Below are 21,819 nucleotides of genomic sequence, written 5' to 3' on the forward strand. Positions count from 1 at the left end.
CTCCTTTGGATTCTTGCTCTCTCTTCTCTTTTTCTATAGCTATTTTTCCACAACCAAAATGGCCTTATTTCTATTAACACAGAGAATACTTGTACTCTGTCCATACAGAATCCAGAAACATTTTTCAATGATCAAAACGTTGCTCACCAAATAACAAGGAAGACATGACTATAGTAAATACTTAGATCATGTGAGCATAAGATAAACTTTGTTACCAGAAAGAGTTAGGAACGTATCAATTATGAATAGTCATATGCATAATAAGGATAATTCCCATTTGAAACCACACAGGGGCTAATTTTTTAAAAAAGAAAATAGAATATGACCAAAATGCTGTTTTGACTAAAATTGATATTAATATAATCAGTTTATTCTTTTATTTTAAAGATTTATTTATGTACTTCTTTATTTGAAAGCCAGACAGGAAGAAAGAGATATGGAGAGAGGGAGAGAGAATCTTTCATCTCCTGGTTCACTCCCCAAATGGCCACAAAGAACTCCATCCTGGTCTCCCACGTGGGTTGTGGGGAGCAACTGGGAGCAACTCGGACTAGACTAAGTTACTGGAATTAAGACTTATTCTATGCATCTGCTTTCCCACAATATGGCACTGAGAAGGGAAACAGCTTCTACACAGCTGCCTCCAGTTCAACCAATAAACTGTGGGACCTGCTCCTGATTGGAGGAGAGCAGTGTACTCGGCGTGTGGGTAGCAGAGTTGGGATTGGTGGAAGAGGACTATAAAGGAGGAGAGAGACAACATGCACCAGGAACATCTAAGGGGAACACCTGTGCAGCCCCCGAGAGAGCTGGCCGGCGGTGTGCCGCTCCCCTGCGGAAGTGGGGAAAGTGGCAGGGGGAACCGCCCTTCCACAGAGGTGGAAGGGATGGTAGCCAACCCGGGAAGGACCAGCAGCCAACCCGGGAAGGACCAGTAGCCAACCCGGGAAGAACCAGCAGCAAACCCGGGGAGGGCCGAGCAGACAGAAGAACAGCGCAGGGTCCTGTGTCGTTCCTCCACGAAGACGGGGAGCGACAGTGGGTGACATGGTACCAAGGGCTTGGCGCATCATCCTTTGCTTTCCCAGGTGCGTTAGCAGGAAGCTGTAACTGAAGCAAAGCAGTCAGGACTCATACCAACACTCTTATATGAGGTGCCAGCTATTGCAAGCAGTGACTTAACCTGCTGGGTCGCAACACTGGCCCCATAATCTGTTTATTCTTGCAAAGGTGGCAATTATTTCAGCATTGTAACGTGTTTCCGTTTATATATTTTGGGCTTTGCATTAGAAGAGCACAAAAAAGTGTTAACAAATACAGAAAGTATATGAAGTAACATAAATATGTGGGTTAAAATATATGTGAAAATATCTGCCAATCACAATTAATTCACAAAAGAATAGTTGCATCTCAAATAATTGGAAAGGTTCACAAGTCACAGGGGCATAAACATTGCCTTCGCGTTGGTTGCTAAGCCCATGTTACACTGGCTCTGAGTTTTAGTGCAGGGACCATCCTTAGAAATGCCTGAGGAAGCGAGATTGACTCTGAGTAATGAACTGCAATCAGGAAGCATGTGGCAAAGACTTACCCCCACACTGAGCTCCAGGGCCACCCAGGGGCTTCGGCAGACTTCACTCTGATTGAAGTCTTTTCTGAAAATGAAATCCCAATACCACATTTGAAATGTAGTAGGGCCAAACTTTGCATGAAATTTTCCCCTTCCAAAGGAAACCCCGGCCTAATTGCTATTATTTCTCCTTCGACATTAATTTTTATTATTTTATATTGCCTAAAATAATTTTGCAATGTTTTAACACAATATATTTTAGAAAAAAACAGTTCTGAATTCATAAGCAACCCCTATGGCATGTCCTTGGCATTGGCTGTAAAATTCCAAAGTACCTAATTTATTTGATTGATTGATTTTTGAATGTGTAAAAGGGTACCAAGCCCAACAGCATATAACTTTTCTCTTACAAAATGGAATGTGAATGAATAAAAGATAATTGCTTTTTTGTATTCAGGCTGTTGTCTTTACATAGTTTTTTTTCTACAGCTCTGAAGTGACTGAAAAGCATCTTTTTCTTTTTAGAGCAATAAGAACTCACCCTACTATTCCTCAACAAAATTCCATATGCAGACCCAGCTCAGCGCTCTGCTGTTGTATTACCTTGACCAGGATGCTGCCTTACTCTGGTGCAACCGCACCAGGATGCCAGTGAATACAACATGTTCTAGAGACTGAAGCTCACATATTTGGTGCAGAGAAGAGCCTTCTTCTAGAATCTTCTCTGGTTGGAAGTTGCACTCCCAGTATCTTCAAGTTCACAGACTGAGCACAATGCAAAGAAATGAGGTTGTATTTTCCCAAGGAAGCAAGAGGATATAATCTGTAAGTTAGATAGAAGCCTGCACAGTTTAGCATGGACTTAACTAAAGCACTCTTTTCTTATCTCCTCTCCTCTCACTTTCCATCCGTCTTCAACTTGGTTAACAGCAAGGGGCTGACCAAGGAATTGCATTTCCTTATCTTGCTGACCAGAGCAATCACTCTTTGGAAGCCAGGGAGAAGGATACCAGGTGGTTACGAGGTGGGTGGAAGGCTGAGGGACAGGAAGGAACATTCACTCACCTTAGCAGCTCTATGGCCTGCTGCTTCTATGTTCTCCTTCCCACAGCTCTAGAACTCCTATAACCAACAAGAAGTTGGACAAATATTGAGTGCTTCCTAGAGATGATCATGAACTTTTCTTACAACTTTGAAATTTTTAAAGTACATCAATCAATTTTCTGCAATTTTTATTGCCTCAGTCTGCTTTGGGGAGAAGGGCAATGATGTAGGATAATAGTTCTCCCTTCAAATGTATTTGAGATTTCAAATCTAATTACAAGTTCCCTCTTACATTTGGCTTGTTCCATATGTAAAACAAGCCAAAAATGTGACTTTCCCATTCCAAGAATTATAAGTTTTTTTTTAATTTTATTTTTAGGCCAAATAGAAAAACACCCTGGGCTGAGATGAGATTAAAGAAAATTATTTTGTTATTTTTTTTTGTCATAGGTCTTTGTAAGTCTCCAGAAAAAAAAATCATTGTGTTATCAAGTACAGACGAGTGCTTGTACTGTATAATATTAGACCATTGTGTAATCTTCAGGGTTTTTGCATTTTCTGCAAGATTAATCTTCAAGGCCCAGCACCTCCACAGGATCCTCGTGCAAACAAGCAATTGACCTCTAGATTTGTGACAAGGCTGTTGGACCTCTCCAACAACTATGGGCAAAAGCAGCTGCCAGAATTTGACTGTGAGGCTTGACCCAACACTGAAAGTCAAGTACTTTGCCAACAATCATGTCAAAATAATAAAAGAAGGACATATCTGAGAAATTATCTGACTACTGTGCTGCAGGTGCAGTGAACTGGGAATAAGGTGTGGACACATTCCTAGAAGGAAGAGCATTTCTCACAGAGTGCTCACTCTCCCCAAGGCATGTAAGTATCAGCACAATGAAGCATCCTTCTCAGAGTGCCTCTTTACCTTTCATTAAAAATTATTTTGTAACATAGTAACTGAGCAGATTTGTTAGCAGGAGTCCTGGTGCTGACTTCAAAGCCTTGTTGAAGAAAGACTCTTTAAACCTGGAGCTCATAATTTGCATCTGAAACAGCAGCACAGCTCACGCTGTTCTGCCTGTGTGTTTCAAGAGACAGGAATCCTTGGCTTGGAGAGCAGCATCCAATGCAATGGTGGCGTCTTGGAAGTAGGAATGTAGGAATCTACTTACATAGACAGACCTCACTTACTGCAAGCCATTCTGGTCATAAATGTCAGAAAGTTCATAAATGTCAGGTAGTAAAAAACAAGGAAAGGAAATCAGGAGCTTGAGAGAGATGCACAGTACAAAAGACCTTGGCTCAAGTAATCAATATCATCACCCACAAGCATTGCATTGATGAGTTAACCGAACCTTCAGTTTTCTTACCAAACACCCAATCTAGAGAGATTCCCTTCCATACTTTTCCTCCTAAAAGTGGTGAAAACCTGCTTGGGAGAAACAACGAAATGGGAAAAGTCTATGAAGTTGTCTTTCTGAAGGACGCTAGGGTCTAGGGCCTTGTATGAATCTGGGGGAGATATATAGACTCTACAGCTATCCCACTATAGTCAAGTAAATGTAACCTTAATTAAATGGAGTGAACTTTAGTACTAGACATTTAATAGTGCCTCATAAGCAACCAAGTATCCTAAGATAGATTGCAAATTACCTCAGAATATTTCTCCACATGATGTAATTCCATATATATGCTTTGTGCAATTTAAAAAAAAGCATCCCAAGGACACAATTAATAAATCCATAATTAAAAAGAAGGAAGACTATATGCCTAAGGAAACAAAGTGAAGACATGAATCATACTGTTAAAGAACTAATAATAAATTGAAAACAGAAAGAAACATGACATACATAACTGATAACTGCAAAGAGAAAATGGTTTGCAATAAACACAGTGAAGTCTCATGGAAAATGTAGAGATTAAAGCACCAGAGACAAGCTAATAAAAGTGAAAGACAGGTAAGACTGATGCTACATGTTTGACATCCATACATTTAAAATCTCAGCCAATTAACACTCAAAGGTGGTAAGGGAAATTTTTCTTGACATGAAATACTTTATTTCCAAGCTAAAAGAGCACACTATATATCAAGACACATCTGGCATATTGAACTTTATGGAAAAATGAGGAATACCACAGAAGTGCTGACAAAAAAATGAAACCATTTCTAAGAGAGAAAAAAAGAAAAAATTTCTCCTTAGACACATTCAATGATGAAAGTTGAATGTTCTCGGTGAAAGAAACTATGACAAAGAAAATTAAACCCCTTGATGATGTCTTTCAAATGTAAATACACTAGGCAGATATTAAATAATGTTAAGAGTTAAGGGAACTCATGGATTACAACTGTGAATCCCATTCCTAATGTGCTCACAATGAAATTGAAAAAAAAAAAAGAAAAAACCCATATAATGACATAAATTAAATAAATTTTGAAATTACTTTGAAATCTATAGATATGGTTTGGAGCTTGATTGCATAGAATTGTCTTAGAATTATTTCAAATTAACCCAAAAATGTGTGCAGTTTATCTTTATGAAACAGAATGTAAGCAGAATAAACTTTGACAACATAAAACAATCAACAAGATCAGGAGGAGAAACAGGAGAAGATGGGGAGAATGCTTCAAGTGTTAAAATCTATCTTTGTAGTAGGAGTTAATCTACATGTATTCAATGAAAACAGCCTGATTAAAAACAATATTATAACTTTTCATAGTTTTATCTTATCCTTAACAAATGATAAATCTGTGATATGGAAAGTGAGTAGCATTTCAGCTTTTCTTGATTGCACCTCAATTTGTTTTCCTTCTATAATTAAGTCCAAGGAGACTACGCTGTGACTCCTTGGTCAATCCCATATGGGCACTGGGTTCTAGTCCTGGTTTCTTCTCTTCCAGTCTAGCTCTCTGCTGTGACCTGGGAGGGCAGTGGAGGATGGCCCAAGTGCTTGGACCCCTGCACGTGTATGGGAGACAAGGAGGAAGCACCTGGCTCCTGGCTTCGGATCGGCACAGTGCCGGCCGTGGCGGCCATTTGGGGGGTGAACCAACAGAAGGAAGACCTTTCTCTCTGTCTCTCTCTCTCACTGTCTAATGCTATCTGTCAAATAAATTTTTTAAAAAAAGTAAGTCCAAGCAAAATTGAGTAAAACTTACTTAATAATAAATTATGTGGCACAAAAGTATATTGACATCTTGATCTCTGTTTCATTGAGCATATTTTAGATGCAAAATTCACCCATTTTAGGTAACCATATGATTATCCCAATAGATGCAGAGAAAGCATTTGATAAAATACAACACCCTTTCATGATGAAAACTCTAAGTAAATTGGATATATAAGGAACATTTCTCAATACAATCAAAGCAATTTATGAAAAACCCACGGCCAGCATCTTATTGAATGGGGAAATGTTGGAAGCATTTCCACTGAGATCTGGCAGCAGACAGGGATGCCCACTCTCACCATTCCTATTCAATATAGTTCTGGAAGTTTTAGCCAGAGTTATTAGACAAGAAAAAGAAATTAAAGGGATACAAACTGGGAAGGAAAAAGTCAAACTATCCCTCTTTGCAGATGATATGATTCTTTATTTAGGGAATCCAAAGAACTCTACTAAGAGACTATTGGAACTCACAGAAGAGTTTGGTAAAGTAGCAGGATATAAAATGAAACTCTATGGATTTTATTTATTTATTTATTTTTGACAGGCAGAGTTAGACAGTGAGAGAGAGAGACAGAGAGAAAGGTCTTCCTTTTTCCGTTGGTTCACCCCTCAAGTAGCTGCTACGGCCAGTGCATTGCTGCCGGCGCGCTGTGCCAATCCGAAGCCAGGAGCCAGGTACTTCTCCTTGTCTCCCATGTGGGTGCAGGGCCCAAGTACCTGGGCTATCCTCCACTGCCTTCCCGGGCCACAGCAGAGAGCTGGACTGGAAGAAGAGCAACCGGAACAGAATCTGGCGCCCCGACCAGGCCTAGAACCCGGAGTGTCAGCGCCGCAGGCGGAGGATTAGCCTAGTGAGCAACGGCGCTGGCTCTATGGATTTTAACAAATGTATAGTCAGTTAATAACCACCATGATTATGGTCAAAAATATTTCCATCATTTCAAAAACTTTTGAGGCCTCTTCGTAGTCTGTCCTCACTGGTAACCCTCTGGGAAAACACTGAGAAGGTTTCTCTCTATAGGTTCACCTTTTACTGGGTGTCACAGAAGTTGAATCAAATAGCATGATGGAATCTGACTTTTGTATTTAACAAAATGCTTTTGAGATGCACCCACGTGGCTGCCTTCAGTTGTTCCTCTTTATGGCTGTGTGTATTCTATTGTATGGATACCATAATTTGTTTATCTCATCATTTGGCATCTGAGGAATTTTGTATTGTTCCCAGTTTTCAGGACTATGAATACAGCTGCTATAACATTCACACACAGACTAAAGTGCAAGCATTTATTTCTATTTCTTTTGGACAAATAGCTTAAAATGGCTTTTGGCATTCTATGTAGAGTGCATGTTCTTTCACTTAATGCCAAACAGTTGAACTATTTCTCAAAGTGGTTGTACAATTTGTACCACGCCATAAATGTATGAGATTTCTACTTGCTCCTTGTCAACAATTGGCATTGTTAAAAGTTGGCATTGTTATTTTTTTAAAAATCATACTAATAGGTTGTTAGTTGTCTATTTTTTCCCTATCTTTAGTTAATGGTGTAGTAGAGGGGGTGTGGAAGTTTACAGATTTGTCCTTTTTTTCCTGAATTGCTTAAGTTCTTCATAATAAATATATATTATTTACCTTTAAAAGAATTAGGTTTTTTTTTATTTGACAGGTAGAGTTACACAGTGAGAGAGAGACAGAGACAGAGAGAAAGGTCTTCCTTTCATTGGTTAACCCCCAAAATGGCCACTGTGGCCAAAGCTATGCTATACTGTCCTTCAAATCTGTAGCAATGACCCTTCTTTCACTCCTGATATAATTTGTTCTCTTTTTATATCTTGTTCCTCAAAAGATAAGAGACTTTTTTCCCTCCTTTTATTTCTTTTAAGGTTTTCTCTTTGTCTTTAGTTTTCTGCAGTTTGAATATGATATGCCCAAGAGTGTATTTTTACAATTTTTTGATTGTTTTCTGAGCTTCTTGGATTGTGATATTACATGTATTGGAAAAATTCTCAAGACATTATTCAAATTTTTCTTCTGTTCCATCAGTTGTTTTAGTTTTTTTGGTATTTCAATTACATTTACATTAAACTATTTTGCAATTTTTGATATGCTGGTCATTTTTTGTCTTTTTTTCTTTGTATTTAAGTTTGGGAAGATTCTACTGACACATCTTCCAATTAATTGATATTTTCTTTGACCACACCCAATCTAATAATCAACCCATCAAAAATTTTTCGTTTGTTTTTTGTTTCCTTAAAGAAACCTCACAGTTTTTCTCTTTTTATTTAATTTATTGGGAACAAAGAGAAACAGAGAGGCAACTAAATCTCCCATCTACTGGTTCACTCTCCTAATGCCCATAACAGAAATTGAGGAGGCTGGAACTCAACTTTTGTTGAGTCAATGGGTGGCATTGACTCAACTTGTTGGGGTACCACCTGCTGCTTCCAAGAGTGACATTAGCAATAATCTGGAGTCAGGAGTTGGAGCCAAGGCTGTACATTAATTATACCAATGTGGAATGCACACCTCCCGAGATACAACTTAACCATGCTCACCTCTTTTTTCATTTCTGTTACAGTGTTTTTGAATTCTAGCATTTCCTTTTGATTTGTTGTAGATTTTCATCTGTGCTTACACTACTTTTCTGTGTTTACATGCTGCCTACCTTTTCCATTAGAGCCCTCAACATATTTCCATCTAATACTTTCAAAATCTCTGTCATATCTGAATCTTGTTTTGAGTTTGTTTTGTCTCTTCAGATATGTTTTTTTTTTTTTTTGCTTTTCATTATGCTCTATAATTTTGTGTTAAAATCCAGGCATTCTATATTGCATAATGAGAATGATAACTATAAGTTGGTGTATAGTATGAGATTTTGTTTTAATCTGACTTGGATCTGGACCAAATTGAATATTTGTTGTTGCTGTAATTGCTGGTGGCTTCAGTTTCCTCTTGCATTTTGTTTTCATTTTTATCACTGAGTTTCCTCGTGTGTTCTTTTTCTGTTTCCTTCCTAATGCCTTTGTCTTTCCCCATGAAGTCCTTAAATAGGATCCACATTTTGCAGCTCTACTAGTTGGATACCTTTGTGTTTTTTTACTGATGTCTTGTTAATGTGACAGTAAGGTGTGGAAAGGGGAAATGTTATATAAGCTTCTGATAAGCTCTCAGTCTCTCTGTGTGCCTAAGTCCCAGGTCATGGCTTCCAGGGTGTTTTTAGCCTTTCCCTGCTCCTTTTCTAGGTACTAGAAAAGAAAGTTAGAAATGGATGTAGTTAAATAATTGCTCTTCTTGCAGGTTGGTAGGACTCTGGCTACTCTTGGAGAAGAGGGATTTCTTAGGGAGAATATGTGTGTTATTGACATGGTTACTTTTTTCCAACCCAAGACATGAGGGGAAATTTTTTATTTCTTCAAACCTTGAAAACCTGGTAGATCCCTGGAAGTTAAAGCATCATGGCTCTCCTAAGATTTTGTCCCCAGTTTCTCACTCTTAAATTAATCCACACTCAGTCCCTAGAGATTCATTAAAACTATCATTTAAATGTTCTTTCCAGCTAAAAGCTCTAGTTTCTTTTATCCTGGGTTGGCTTATCTTGACAGTGATACTGCATTTTCACCTGTCTCTATTGATTTCAGGTGGTGGTTTACCCTGTTATTTCAACTCCGTAATACCAGCTCCTTGGGATGCTATATCCCATATCTAAGTGCCAGGGATCAAATCCCGCCTCTGTTTCCTGTCCAACTTCCTGCTGATGCACCTGGAAGACAGCAAATGATAGATCTAGTACCAGAGTCCCTCTCATCCACATAGGAGACCTGGACTGCGTTCTTGGTTCCTGGCTGCAGCCAAACCCATCCCCAGCTGTTGCAGGCATTTGGGGAGTGAACCAGCAGATGGAAGACCTCTCTCTCTATCTCAAAGATGAATAAAAATTGAAAAACATTTTAAAAATGAAAATCAATGATTTTTTTCAGTTATTTTCTTGTTGTAAAGATGGAAGTGATGGCTTCCCAAGCTGTTTACATGAAAGAGCTGGAGTCAGAAGTATCTAAACCTAGGATTTTGAGAAACCTGCATCCATGATCCCATGATTCTTAACTACAATACTGTATGGCTCTTTTATCTCTCCTTTGGTCTCTGTGCTATATTGATTAAATTGCCATAGCTTTAACATTTATATAAATATCTAATATCATTATTCTCTTATGTCTTCTCTATTCACAGTTTTTCTAACATTAAAACTTGTATTCAAGAAAGCCTTAAAATATTTTTTCAAAGCTCTAAACATATATATATATTTAAATCTCATTTGGAAAGCATTTTAATCCATAAATGTGACATAGAATAATTGATACATTTATAATATTCACATTTTACAGTGACACATGACTTATCATTTACTACTATTTACTAGCTTTCTCACTATCTTTTATAGATTTTATAGCTTTTCCTTTACAAAGTTCTTCTATGCTATTGTGCTGAATTTATTAACTATATTACATATTCAAATATTCTATTGGCTTGTTTAATTTTCAGGTACTTAAATTGATAAAACTTGAGAGTGGTTTGTTAAATTTCCCCATTAATGTTTTGAAATCCTCCAATGAATATTTTAAGTTTGTTACTGTATGTGAAATTTCCTTTAAGGTTTTTAATAAAACCAACCAACTCTTTTATTTAATCTATGATTCATCTTAATGCTTCATTAATGTATTACTTTTGGTGACCTTCTATTCATATTTCATACTTTTTCCCTGTCATATTGAAAAGATGAGCAGATGTTACAGAATCATTTTCCGCTCCTTTTATGAGGTATATGTATTTTTTTCCATGAATTTTTCAGAGTAAAATGTCCTTTTCTCTTACAATGAGCTTTCTCCTTGGTCTTTTAAAAAATTCTTGACTCATACATTTGTTCATTTAACAAAAATGTTGTGTGATTCAAATGTGTAAAATGGAAACTCCTTGAAGTCTTTGGCCCAGCCATCATGAAGCAGGGTATTTTAGGGAAGACAGAGAATTAAAGGAGAAATTACATTGTGGTCAATACTATGATGGAGACACAACCACAGATGGACTGTTAGATCTCGACTATGTGATCACTCTAAATCTCCACTTTCTTGGGCCAAGAACAAAACCTAATTCCTAGGAGCCTTGGTAGGGAACAGATGAACTCAAGCATTTAAAATGACCATCTAGTTGCCTAGTGCAGAGCAGTTGTTTCAACATTGTTAGCTATTATTTTTGTCATGAATACCACATCTAAAATTCTGCCATTCATCATTTTGTGCCACAGAGCCCTGTATTTTCCTGAAGTACCTGTTACCATGTGGCATTTTCTTCTTTGTGTGTTTACTGATTTCTTGTGTATTTCTTCATATACTGACAGTGAGAAAACAAGAAAATATTGTCCTTGTCTTCACAGAGCTTCCATTCTTGTGAAGAAGATACACAGTTTATAATCAATCCTACAATTAGCTCTATCAGAATTCTAAGAAATTTTACAAAGGAAATGGATAGGTTTTTGAAGCCTGGAAGGTCTGCGTGTGGGAAATTTGGTAGAAACTATAAGGAAATTTACGTTTAAAGCAAGATCTTAAAGTTGGTTAGTAATTAGTCAAGCCAAGAGAGTGAAGAGAGGAAAAGGCAAGTTCCAGTTGTTCTATACATCTCAGGATTTTTAAAAATAGGACAAATATTGATTTGCAAATAAGATATCTATTTGCAATTAGGATATTCCTTTAATTCTATGAGTTATCCAGAAGAATTATTTTATTTTAAATATTTATTTATTTACTCAAAAGGGGGAGTGACAGAGAGAGAGAGAGACAGAGAGATTTTCCATCCATTAGTTCACTTCATAAATGGCCACAATGGCCCAGCTTGGTCCAGGTTGAAGCCAGGCACCTTGAACTCATGCAGATTTCCCACATCATGGCAGGGACCACAAAACTTGGACCGTGCTTCACTGCCTTCCCAGGCACATCAGCATGTAGTTGGATCTGATGTAGAGCAGCTAGGGCTCCAATCAGCACTCTGATATGGGATGGCTGGATGCCAGCATTACAGGTAGCAGCTTAGCTCACGGCACTAAAACACTGGCTTCAGAAAAAAACTTTTAAAAGAAGCCACATATGCAGCCATCCAGTAGTTATTAGGAATCTTGTATATGGGATTCAGTACATAGGCATTGACAGAAATATAAAGATAAGTCACAGTCTTTGCTTTCATCAAATATACAACATCTGTTGTGGGATGTGTGAGTGTAGAAAAATGGAGATAGTTCTTGGTTTAATAAAATCCAGTTGAGCATAAGTGAGAGTAAAAAAATCCCAACTTGAGTGTTTATGAGTGTTGCGCTAGAACCAGTTCTACTCACTGATACCATATGATTTAAACAAGAGGCGCTTCTCTATACTCCAGAATATATGGCTTATTGTGATTCTAAGATGACCCATTCCACCTGACATGGAACTCCCCTCCAGAATCCCTGATAATTGAAACAATAATGAAAGGGGGTTGAGTCAAGAAATCCCAGTTAGATCTTCTCATTATAAAGTGCATTTGGTCGAAAAGTTATACAGCCTTTCTTTGCAAGTTCCCTGCTACCACTATTGTTATCCAGGTAGTTGATTCTGTGAGCATGTCTGAATCATTATCTTTGCCTCAAGCAAATAAATATACCTTTAAAGTGCTAGGATGAGCCGGTGCCGCTGCTCACTAGGCTAATCCTTCGCCTGCGGCACCAGCACCCTGGGTTCTAGTCCCTGTCGGGGCGCCAGATTCTGCCCTGGTTGCTCCTCTTCCAGGCCAGCTCTCTGCTGTGGCCAGGGAAGGCAGTGGAGGATGGCCCAAGTCCTTGGGCCCTGCACCCTCATGGAAGACCAGGAGAAAGCACCTGGCTCCTGGCTTCGGATCAGCTCAGCACGCCGGCCGCAGCACACTGGCCGTAGCAGCTACTTGGGGGGTGAACCAATGGAAAAAGGAAGACCTTTCTCTCTGTCTCTGTCTCTCTCTCACTGCCAGAATCTGCCTGTCAACAAAACAAAACAAACAAACAAACAAAAAAACAAAAACAAAAACAAAAGAATAAAGTGCTAGGATGAGTGTCTTCCAAAGGGCGTAACCAGGTTCTGAAAATAATTTTTAAAAATATGTTCACATTCTTACTAGGGTAAAATGAAGCTTTTAACTGACTTCCTTCCTCAAATTTGACACCTGAACTCAAAAAGAAAATATGCAATATCTACACTTTGAGAGGTCATTACTGGTGATTTTGACCTTCGTGATACATGAAAGAGGACTTCAAAAAGTTCATGGAAAAATAAATCAAGATTATTTGGGTGTAAGTTTTTTTGAAATCCATGCATTATTTTTTCACAATATGCATTTTCCATAGAAGTAAATTCACATACGTTTTATAAACTCATATTTGCATATTTATATTTCTAATGTTATATATATCATATGATTTATATATATACATACACTATGTGGCTCTGTTGAGATACAAGACTTTGTTTTATACTATGTGGGTTGTTATAATCGCTCAGACACAAATAATTTTGATCAAAACAGTTTATAACATGACAGATGGTCTATCCACTATGATTCATTTAATAACCTGAGGTTTGCATTGCTACAGTAGATTACTAAATATTGTTTTTTAGAGGTAACAATTCATCATTATGGTCTCCCCAAGGACTTGGAGCAGATTGAAACTGAAACAAAGTAGCACCTAATACCACAGAAGTCCATAATCAGATACCCAGGACTCCAGGGATATGGCTAGGACAGCAGAATTCCACTTAATGCACCACTCAAAGAAGTTATCATCATGGGCTCTACATTTATCCAGAGGTGCAAAATTTGAACAGCAGGTAGGCAGTTTAGGAATATCAGCTTTTGGCAAATTGTATAAAGGCCTTTTAGCAGGAGGTTTGGAGACAGCAAAAGAGGTAGTGTGTAATATAGTTACATTTCTGAACTTAATTTGAATTATTATTATAGTAAAATAAAATTTTACCAAATGAAAACTTTACTGGGGCAAGAGAAAGAAGCAAAGCTTTCATCAGTAAAATCTGGGACAGCTGCAGCCCCTCACAAGGGTATCTCCTGTGAATTTTAAGGCTTTTGTAACATGTGACCTTGTGCTATTTATAAAAAAGAGAGTATTCCTCTAAGAGCCAAGATCTAAGGCATAAAATGCAATTGATGTTATATGGAGTTTGAAGAGAGTATAATGAACCTCTGAAGTTAAAAATTGATACCAATCCTGAACTTTATAGCTCTGGAATGGAATCTGTCGATGGATGAGCTGGAAGTTTCCAAAAAAAAAAAAAAATCAAATTCCTTCATTCCTTGGGCATGAATAGTAGTCATTAATTCTGGGAATTTATTTTTGTATTGTAATTTTTTTTTCCTTTTCTTAGTTACTGGGTACTAGAGGTCTCTGAGGTGGTCATGATTATCCGTTAAAAGAAATAAAAACAGCACCCTTTTAAATAGCACCTATCATTTATCTGCCCAGTCATGCACAAGCAGCATCTCGCCAGAGGTAAGCACTGGGATGATGGAGAAAAACCAGCACAGAGTTGTAAGAAATTCATGGATCCGCGATGTGAGATGCAATCATCTAGCGCCAAGGCCTCTGCTGTTGGTCCCTACACTGCACTGATTGAAAATGAGGAGACAATCTGTTATTTTAAGGTTTCCTGTTAGTTAACCTTTGATTGAATAAATTTCAGACAATGTATTTGGCTGATGGTTGCTCTTCAACTTAAAAAGCAGCAGGTGACAAGTAATACTGTCCACTTAACTGCAGGTGAAGAGAAAATTAGGAGTTGTGCCTCTTGAGGTGTTTAGAGTTCTCTAAGTGTCTGGGGTCTGAGAGACCAATGCAAGAGTTGCCCAACAGAAGGAGAAAGTAACCAGAGCATGTTCTAAGTGGCACACACTCTCCTCTTAAACATTCCACCTGAACTGACTTCCACAGGTATCCAGAGGGTGGTCATGTTACCATCTCTCTTTTCCCAAGAGAAGATTAAGCAGTAGTGAAAACATAGTTCTGAAGGTGGTATCTGGACCCACGCGTTGCAGGTTCCCCCGAGGCTGGGGTCGCCATGCCCAATTACCTTAGAGTAACAATTTGGCTCAGAATATTCTATTCCAAGAGACCGGTGCTAGCTTTCTTTAAAAGTCCAAATTAATACTAAAATACGGCTGCTTTGAAACTGACTGATGGGAAAATGAAAAATTCAGACACAGACCATCTGCTAATCTAAAACCATCAGTGTAGGGAGTGACATTGCGGTGGGGAGGGGCACATGAGGGGGACAGTGGACTTGTTTTTAACCACATTCACTAAACATATACTACCTCATGACCAGGTATGTATAAGGGATTCAATATATCTTCATTTGCCTCTGAAATTCAACATAATGGGCTTCTATCTTCAATTGTACCGCTTACCCTAAACTGTTATTTTGGAAACACTTGTCACTGCATTGTTTTTATTTCAGCACTTTTTATATGGTAGCACATTTATATGATTCAAAAATTAAAAGCAGACCAGTGTCATGAAGTGGGTTAAGATACTGCTTGAGACACCAGTATCCCGTATCAGAGTGCTGGTTCCAGTCCCAGAAGTTTCGCTTCTGATTCATCTCCCTGCTGATGAGCCTGGGAAGGCATTAGATTATGGTCCAAGTACTTGGTTTCCTGCCAAACACTTAGGAGACCCAGATGGAGTTTCTGGCTCCTGCCTTTAACCTGGAAAAGCCTCGGTTGTGGCAGGCATTTGGGGAGTGAACCAGCAGATAGAAGATTTCTCTCTTTGTCTTTCCCTTCCTCCCTCTCCCTCTGCCTTTTGAGTAAATACATAAATAAATCTTTAAAAATGTAAAAACAACTTAATACAGAAATAGACCCAGAAATATGTCCAGCTCCTACCTCTGCTCCACATTTAGCAATCCTCAGCCACATCATCCAATCCAGGGAAGTGCTATCTGTTTTGTATATGCAATGCATATGAAAGCAAGTATGAATATTTATTAGTTCCATCCGTTTTTGTTTTTTTTTTTTTACAGGAACAGTGGACAGTGAGAGAGAGAGAGACAGAGAGAAAGGTCTTCCTTTGCCGTTGGTTCACCCTCCAATGGCCGCCGCGGCTGACGCGCTGCTGCCGGCACACCGCGCTGATCCAATGGCAGGAGCCAGGTACTAATCCTGGTCTCTCATGGGGTGCAGGGCCCAAACACTTGGGCCATCCTCCACTGCACTCCCTGGCCACAGCAGAAAGCTGGCCTGGAAGAGGGGCAACCGGGACAGAATATGGCGCCCCGACCGGGACTAGAACCTGGTGTGCTGGCGCCGCAAGGTGGAGGATTAGCCTAATGAGCCGCAGCGCCAGCCAGTTCCCTCCATTTTTAGAGCAAAGTTAACACACCCCATACATTGTTCTGCACTCTTCTGTTTTATTCGATTAATCATTGTCTTGGATTTCTTTCCAGATCAGCATATGGTTTCTCATTTTTTTTTTAGTGTCACTTTATACTGTCTCATTGTTTAGATTATCGTAATTTGTATAATCCCTGTTCTGATGAGTGTTTGGGTTGCATCCAATATTTTCTTATTAAAATATTAATACACTGCATAAACTTGAACATGTTTCATTTAACACATGTGCAGGTAAATTTACAGGATTAATTCTCAAATTGTGAATGAATGAATGAAAAGTTATATGAACATAAAACTTTCATGAGTACCATCAATTTGCCTTCTGTAGCACAGCAGTTGTACCATTTCTCCAGCTTCTTCATATCATAACATCCACAGTAAATAAAACAATCAAATAACACTCGAGATAACTAGAAATTATTTGGAGCCTGATAAAAGATGACTTGTGGCTAGAGGGTCAAACTGAGGAATTCTAAGAGACTAGGATTCTTGCAGCTGCATAAGGGTTAGGATGCTCTGTGGCAATGATGCTTCCATCAGCGATGTGTAAGAGTGGTATAGTTCCCCTAGCTTCAAAAGTGAGGGTTCTAAAGGGGGAGTGTGAATTAACCTGCTAGGTAAAGATATATCCATGCAGCAAAGGAGCTTGGTCCTTTCTCACGTTTAAGAGTTTTTTGTTTTTGTTTGTTTGGTTGTTTAAGAGTTTTATAAACTTTTTGTCTGTGAATGCTCTATTCATATTTTTTCTACTCAATTGTTTCTTTTACTATTGACTTGAAGAAGCTATGCTTGGCTGTATCAGTATTGTTGCAAATAGAGTGTTTTGTCAAACTTCATTTAAATATTTGTCAAACAAATTGATAGAAATTATACACTACTATAATTTTAATAATTTTGTGAATATTTTAAATTTATAAGATCAATGTTGAACACTTTTTCCTCTGATTATCGTGTATACCTTCTGCCTATTTTCCTTCTGGACTACATGCTTTTTTACTTTTTTATTTGTTGCAACCTTTATTTAGTGGCACCAATGAGTCATTGACTATACGGTAAATTAAAATTATTTTCTCAAAAAAAATGATGTAATGTTTTAAAAAAAATGAAAGGTGTCTGAAAAGGCAAAGGCAAGCAGGAGAAGCAATTTAAATATAATCAAATGGAAATAAAGTATTTACTAGATTTAAAAAAGCCAACTATATGTTAAGGAAAAAATAGCCTTTGTCTATAATATGAATCACATTTCTTTTCCCTCCAATGTATATTTGTCTTTGACTTACCTTATGTTGTTCTTAGTTGTTTTCATTTTTGCTTTGGCTCACAGAAATTTCTTCTCTATTTTCTCTGACAATTTAGATTTCACATTATTGGTTAAAACAGGACTATTTTTAGGACTTTAATGTTAGAAAAGAATTGTTTCATTTGGAATTGTTACTCCTTTTACACATGAAGCTTTTTTTTTGATGTAGGTGGAATAACACCATTAATTTGTTTTAATTTTTATACATGTGGGTTTGTACATTTTATTATGTTTTTTACTAGAGATATTGCTTGGCTTGTTTTTGTTGTTTGAAATGGTTTTTCCACACCATGCATCATAACTGCTTGCTCTTTGTACATCATAAATTTATTATTTTCTGTTAGTGCTTGCATCCATGGCTTCCCCAAATTCTGTCACTCTTTGCAGTGTTTCAGCTGATTCTCTCGGGTTTTCAAATGTACACCTAATCATCACCAACATCAACCAACATCAACCCAATGTTGATGCTTTCATTTTTCTTTTGCGTTGTCTTGGTGTATTGATTCCTAATGCCAGAAATTTGTGGGAGAATAGAGATATCTTGATGTTGACTGTGGTAGGAATGCCTCTAATATCACTCCACGAAGCATGATGCTGATATCTGTACTGAGATAAATAAGTGTTGACTGTGTTTAAGAAGTGTCCGTCATCTTTACTTAACTGAATGCATTTGTAAAAATGTCTGTTACACTTTGTCAAATGACTTCACAGTGTATAGGGAAATGACTCCTATTTCCCCAACATTATACCTTACATATTAACAGATGCTCTCATGATGAACTTTCTTGTTCTTCTTTTATTTTTAAACCACTTCACTGAGGTATGGTTGGCACACAAAGAGCTGTACAGATTCTGTGTATACAACTTGATGGCTTTGGAGACAAGGCTACACCTGGGAAGCCAGCCCCACAGCCAAAGCCATGACCACATCCATCCCCACCAAACGTTTCCTCCAACCCTCTCTATTTATTTGTATCTGTCTGTGTGTGTGATAAAAATGTAACATAAAAATCTACCCTCAGCAGATTTTTAATGTACAATAGCATTGTACTGCTGCACAGTAGACCTCTAGTTTATTCAACTTGTAGAGTCATATCTTATACTTTTTGATAAATACGTCCCCTTTCCTGTGCACCCCCTCCCCTCAGACTCTGGCAGCCACCATTTCACTCTCTGCTTCCACAAGTTAGACTTTTACCACTCTTCACACAAACAGGCTCATATAGTAATTTTGCCCTGTCTGGTTTATTCCACTTAGCATAGTGTCCTTCAAGTTCATCCATGTTATTACAAATGGCAGGATTTCCTTATTTTTTAAAATTTATTTGTATATTTGTTTAACTTATTTGAAAGGCAAAGAGAGAGAGAGAAGGGAGAAATAGAGAGAGAAGAGAGAGAGAGAGAATGCCCCCAATGCCTGCAATAACAGGGACTGGGCAAGGCAGAAGCAATGAGGAACCAGGATCTCAATTCAGGACTCCCATGTAGGTGGCAAGGACCCAACTACTTGAGCTTTCAAGATTTCCTTACTTTTCAGGATGAATAATATTCTGTAATGGCCCCCATTTTTTAAAATTCATTCAACCCTTGATGGACATTAGATTGATTCCATATCTTGGCTATTGTGCATAATGATAAAATCAATGTAATGAAAGTGTAGAGATTTCTTTAAGATTTTGATTTCATTTTCTTCAAATTAGATTTTAAATGAGATCATATTTTTTTGAGGAACTCTCATACTGTGTTCTATAATATAAATAATATAATATAATAATATTATATATAATATAATATATAATAAAAATAATATATAATATAATAATATATTATATATTATAATATTATATATAATAATATAATATATACTATATAAAATATAATATATATAATATAAAATAATAATAATATAATATAAAATGTGCATTTTAACCTGTAACATTTAAGGATCCTTTTATTATCCATCCTTTCCAACACTTGTTTATTTTGTTTTTAAGCATCATTTTAATGTATGTGAGGTGATATCTCATTCTAATTTAGATTTGCATTTCCCTCAGAATTGTACTCTTAGAATAAATTCCTCTGTCAAAATAATTATTGTTTTATATGTTCTTGCACTATATTTACTAAAATTTTTCTTAGAATGCTTATGTTATTTATAACTGAGAATAGCCAATAATTTTATTCGTGAGTGCATTATCATTATAGGTTTCATTATCACTTTTATATACTCTTCCCAAAACAAGTGTGGAGATTTTCTTTTGTTTCCTGGTCTGAGGAACAAGTTTAAATGATATTGATATTATTTACTTTTAAAAGCTTTGAATTCCCCCCACCATGTAAATATCTAAATCTGCTGCTTTACTGGAGTGATACTTTGATAATTTTATTGATTGTTTCCATTGAAATAGTTCTATTTAGATTGTATATTTTGTGAGATGTCATTTGAGTAAATGATATTGTTTTAAATATTTTATTGACAAAATAAATTTTGTCTTAGGTTTTTCAATTTAGTCTTCTTATGAATTTTTAATTTCCTCTGTTCTTGTACTGCTGGTTTCCTGTTTACTGTTTGTGTGTTTCATTGTTTTGAATTCCAGTTTAAATCCTTTGTCTTGATCAAATTAGCTAATTATTTGCTATTTTAAAACCAAACAGTTTTTGTCTTTAAATATTAAATCTGTTGTATTTCATGTTCACTAAAATTATAAAATATAAGCTATAGGGTTTCTGACACAACTAATCAACTCTTCCTTTCTAACATGACAGCCATACATAATATATGAATGTGTGCATATGACTGTGTTCCAATAAACCCTTATATGGATCTTGCATATTGAACTTAATATTATTTTCATGTCCATTTTTTATTTATTTTTGACCATTAAAAATGAAAAACCAGACCTTCAGCACAGCAGTTAAGACACCCACATCCCATACCTGAGTGCCTGAGTTCTAGTCTCAAGTCTACTCTCAATTCCAGCTTCCTGCCAATGTGCAGCCAGGAAGGCAGCAGATGATGGGTCAAGTGATCTGGCCCCTATCACCTACAGAAGAGGCCTGGATCGATTTTACCAGCTCTTGATTTTGGCCTGGCCCAGCCCTACTTATTCTGGGCATTTGGAGAATGAACCAGTGTGTGGAAGATTCTCTCTCTCTCTCTCTCTCTCTCTCTCTCCCTATTTCAAATAAATAAAATTAAATAATGTAAAAATCATTCCTGTTTTGTAGGCAATACCAAAACAGACCTTGGGTCATATATAATTCATAATCTGTGTTTTTTTCATCTCTACTTTGTCTGACATACGCACATTTCTTTGTAGAATATATAATTCCTCAAGATGCACAATAATGAAAATGTGCCTGTATTGTCTTCTGATATCCTTCCTTTCTCCACCTTACTTTATCAACGTTTTCTTTCTGGTTGCTTTACATTATACTGCCAATAAGAATGTTCTCTCATTGTGTGGGTTTGTGCACATTTACTGATAAGCTTTGACCTTGAATGAACATTGATGAGACAAACTAGAAATGAACCCACCTTCTTTCACCTCTCCAATTATTGTGGCTAATATCCTCATAGAATATGCAGTAATTGTTTTTCTTCTACATTTTATTCACATTTATTTCATCAATAGATGCAAACTCCAAAAGACAAATGCAATATTATTATGAGACAGTGAGCACTGGAAATCTCTAATAACAATCCTGAAATTTAAAAATCTGTATCTAGAGAATCAACACAAATGTGGAGACTGTAAGAACCGTAGGACATGGGATAAAAAGAAAATTAAATGTTGACAGGAGCAATGGTTGAAGGGATATTACAGGTACAGAAATTTCAAGAACTCTTTGGAGGCTTAAATGAAGTTAGCTTGCATTCTTCCCTATGAATTTTCATCAGGAAAATCCTTCCTCACTTACCATTCTGTCTTACCAGTTGCATTCCATCTACCTGAGGCTATCCTCTAACTGAAGAAAGTGGAAAGAGAACCCTTTGAGGAAGAGGAAGAAGGTTTAGCATGGAAACAATAGGCTTTCTTTCTCTAGTCTCAAGTCAATGCCAACTCCCCAGAACCAAGCCAGGTTCCCAGAGGCAATTCTGGACCAACGTTTCTTGGCACAGAGACAGTTTCCAAAAGACAGAGGTCCCTTTGAGCCATATCCTGGAACCTGAAACCAAGCCAAAATAGCTTTGAAAGCAAGAGGGAAGAAGCAGCCTCAGAACATTCCCTGCCACATTTTCACTGCTGGCCTCTTTGCTTTATAATATTTTAAAAA

The 21,819-nt window shown here is 37.3% G+C and overlaps 1 long non-coding RNA gene across 1 annotated transcript in view; it reads right to left on the minus strand.

Moving 5' to 3' along the window:
* Positions 1 to 348: 348 nt before the first annotated feature.
* The window catches only part of LOC103352227 (uncharacterized), a 98,051-nt gene continuing 76,580 nt past the window's right edge, over positions 349 to 21,819 (minus strand). Inside the window, exons 2-4 of the long non-coding RNA XR_519730.4 lie at positions 2,636 to 2,692; positions 1,592 to 1,655; positions 349 to 1,110 (exon numbers count right to left, since the gene is read on the minus strand). This is a non-coding gene — a long non-coding RNA (uncharacterized lncRNA). The remainder of the gene's footprint in view (positions 1,111 to 1,591; positions 1,656 to 2,635; positions 2,693 to 21,819) is intronic.

This window comes from Oryctolagus cuniculus, chromosome 5 (genome assembly GCF_964237555.1).
Source record: "Oryctolagus cuniculus chromosome 5, mOryCun1.1, whole genome shotgun sequence".
Classification (NCBI taxonomy): domain Eukaryota; kingdom Metazoa; phylum Chordata; class Mammalia; order Lagomorpha; family Leporidae; genus Oryctolagus; species Oryctolagus cuniculus.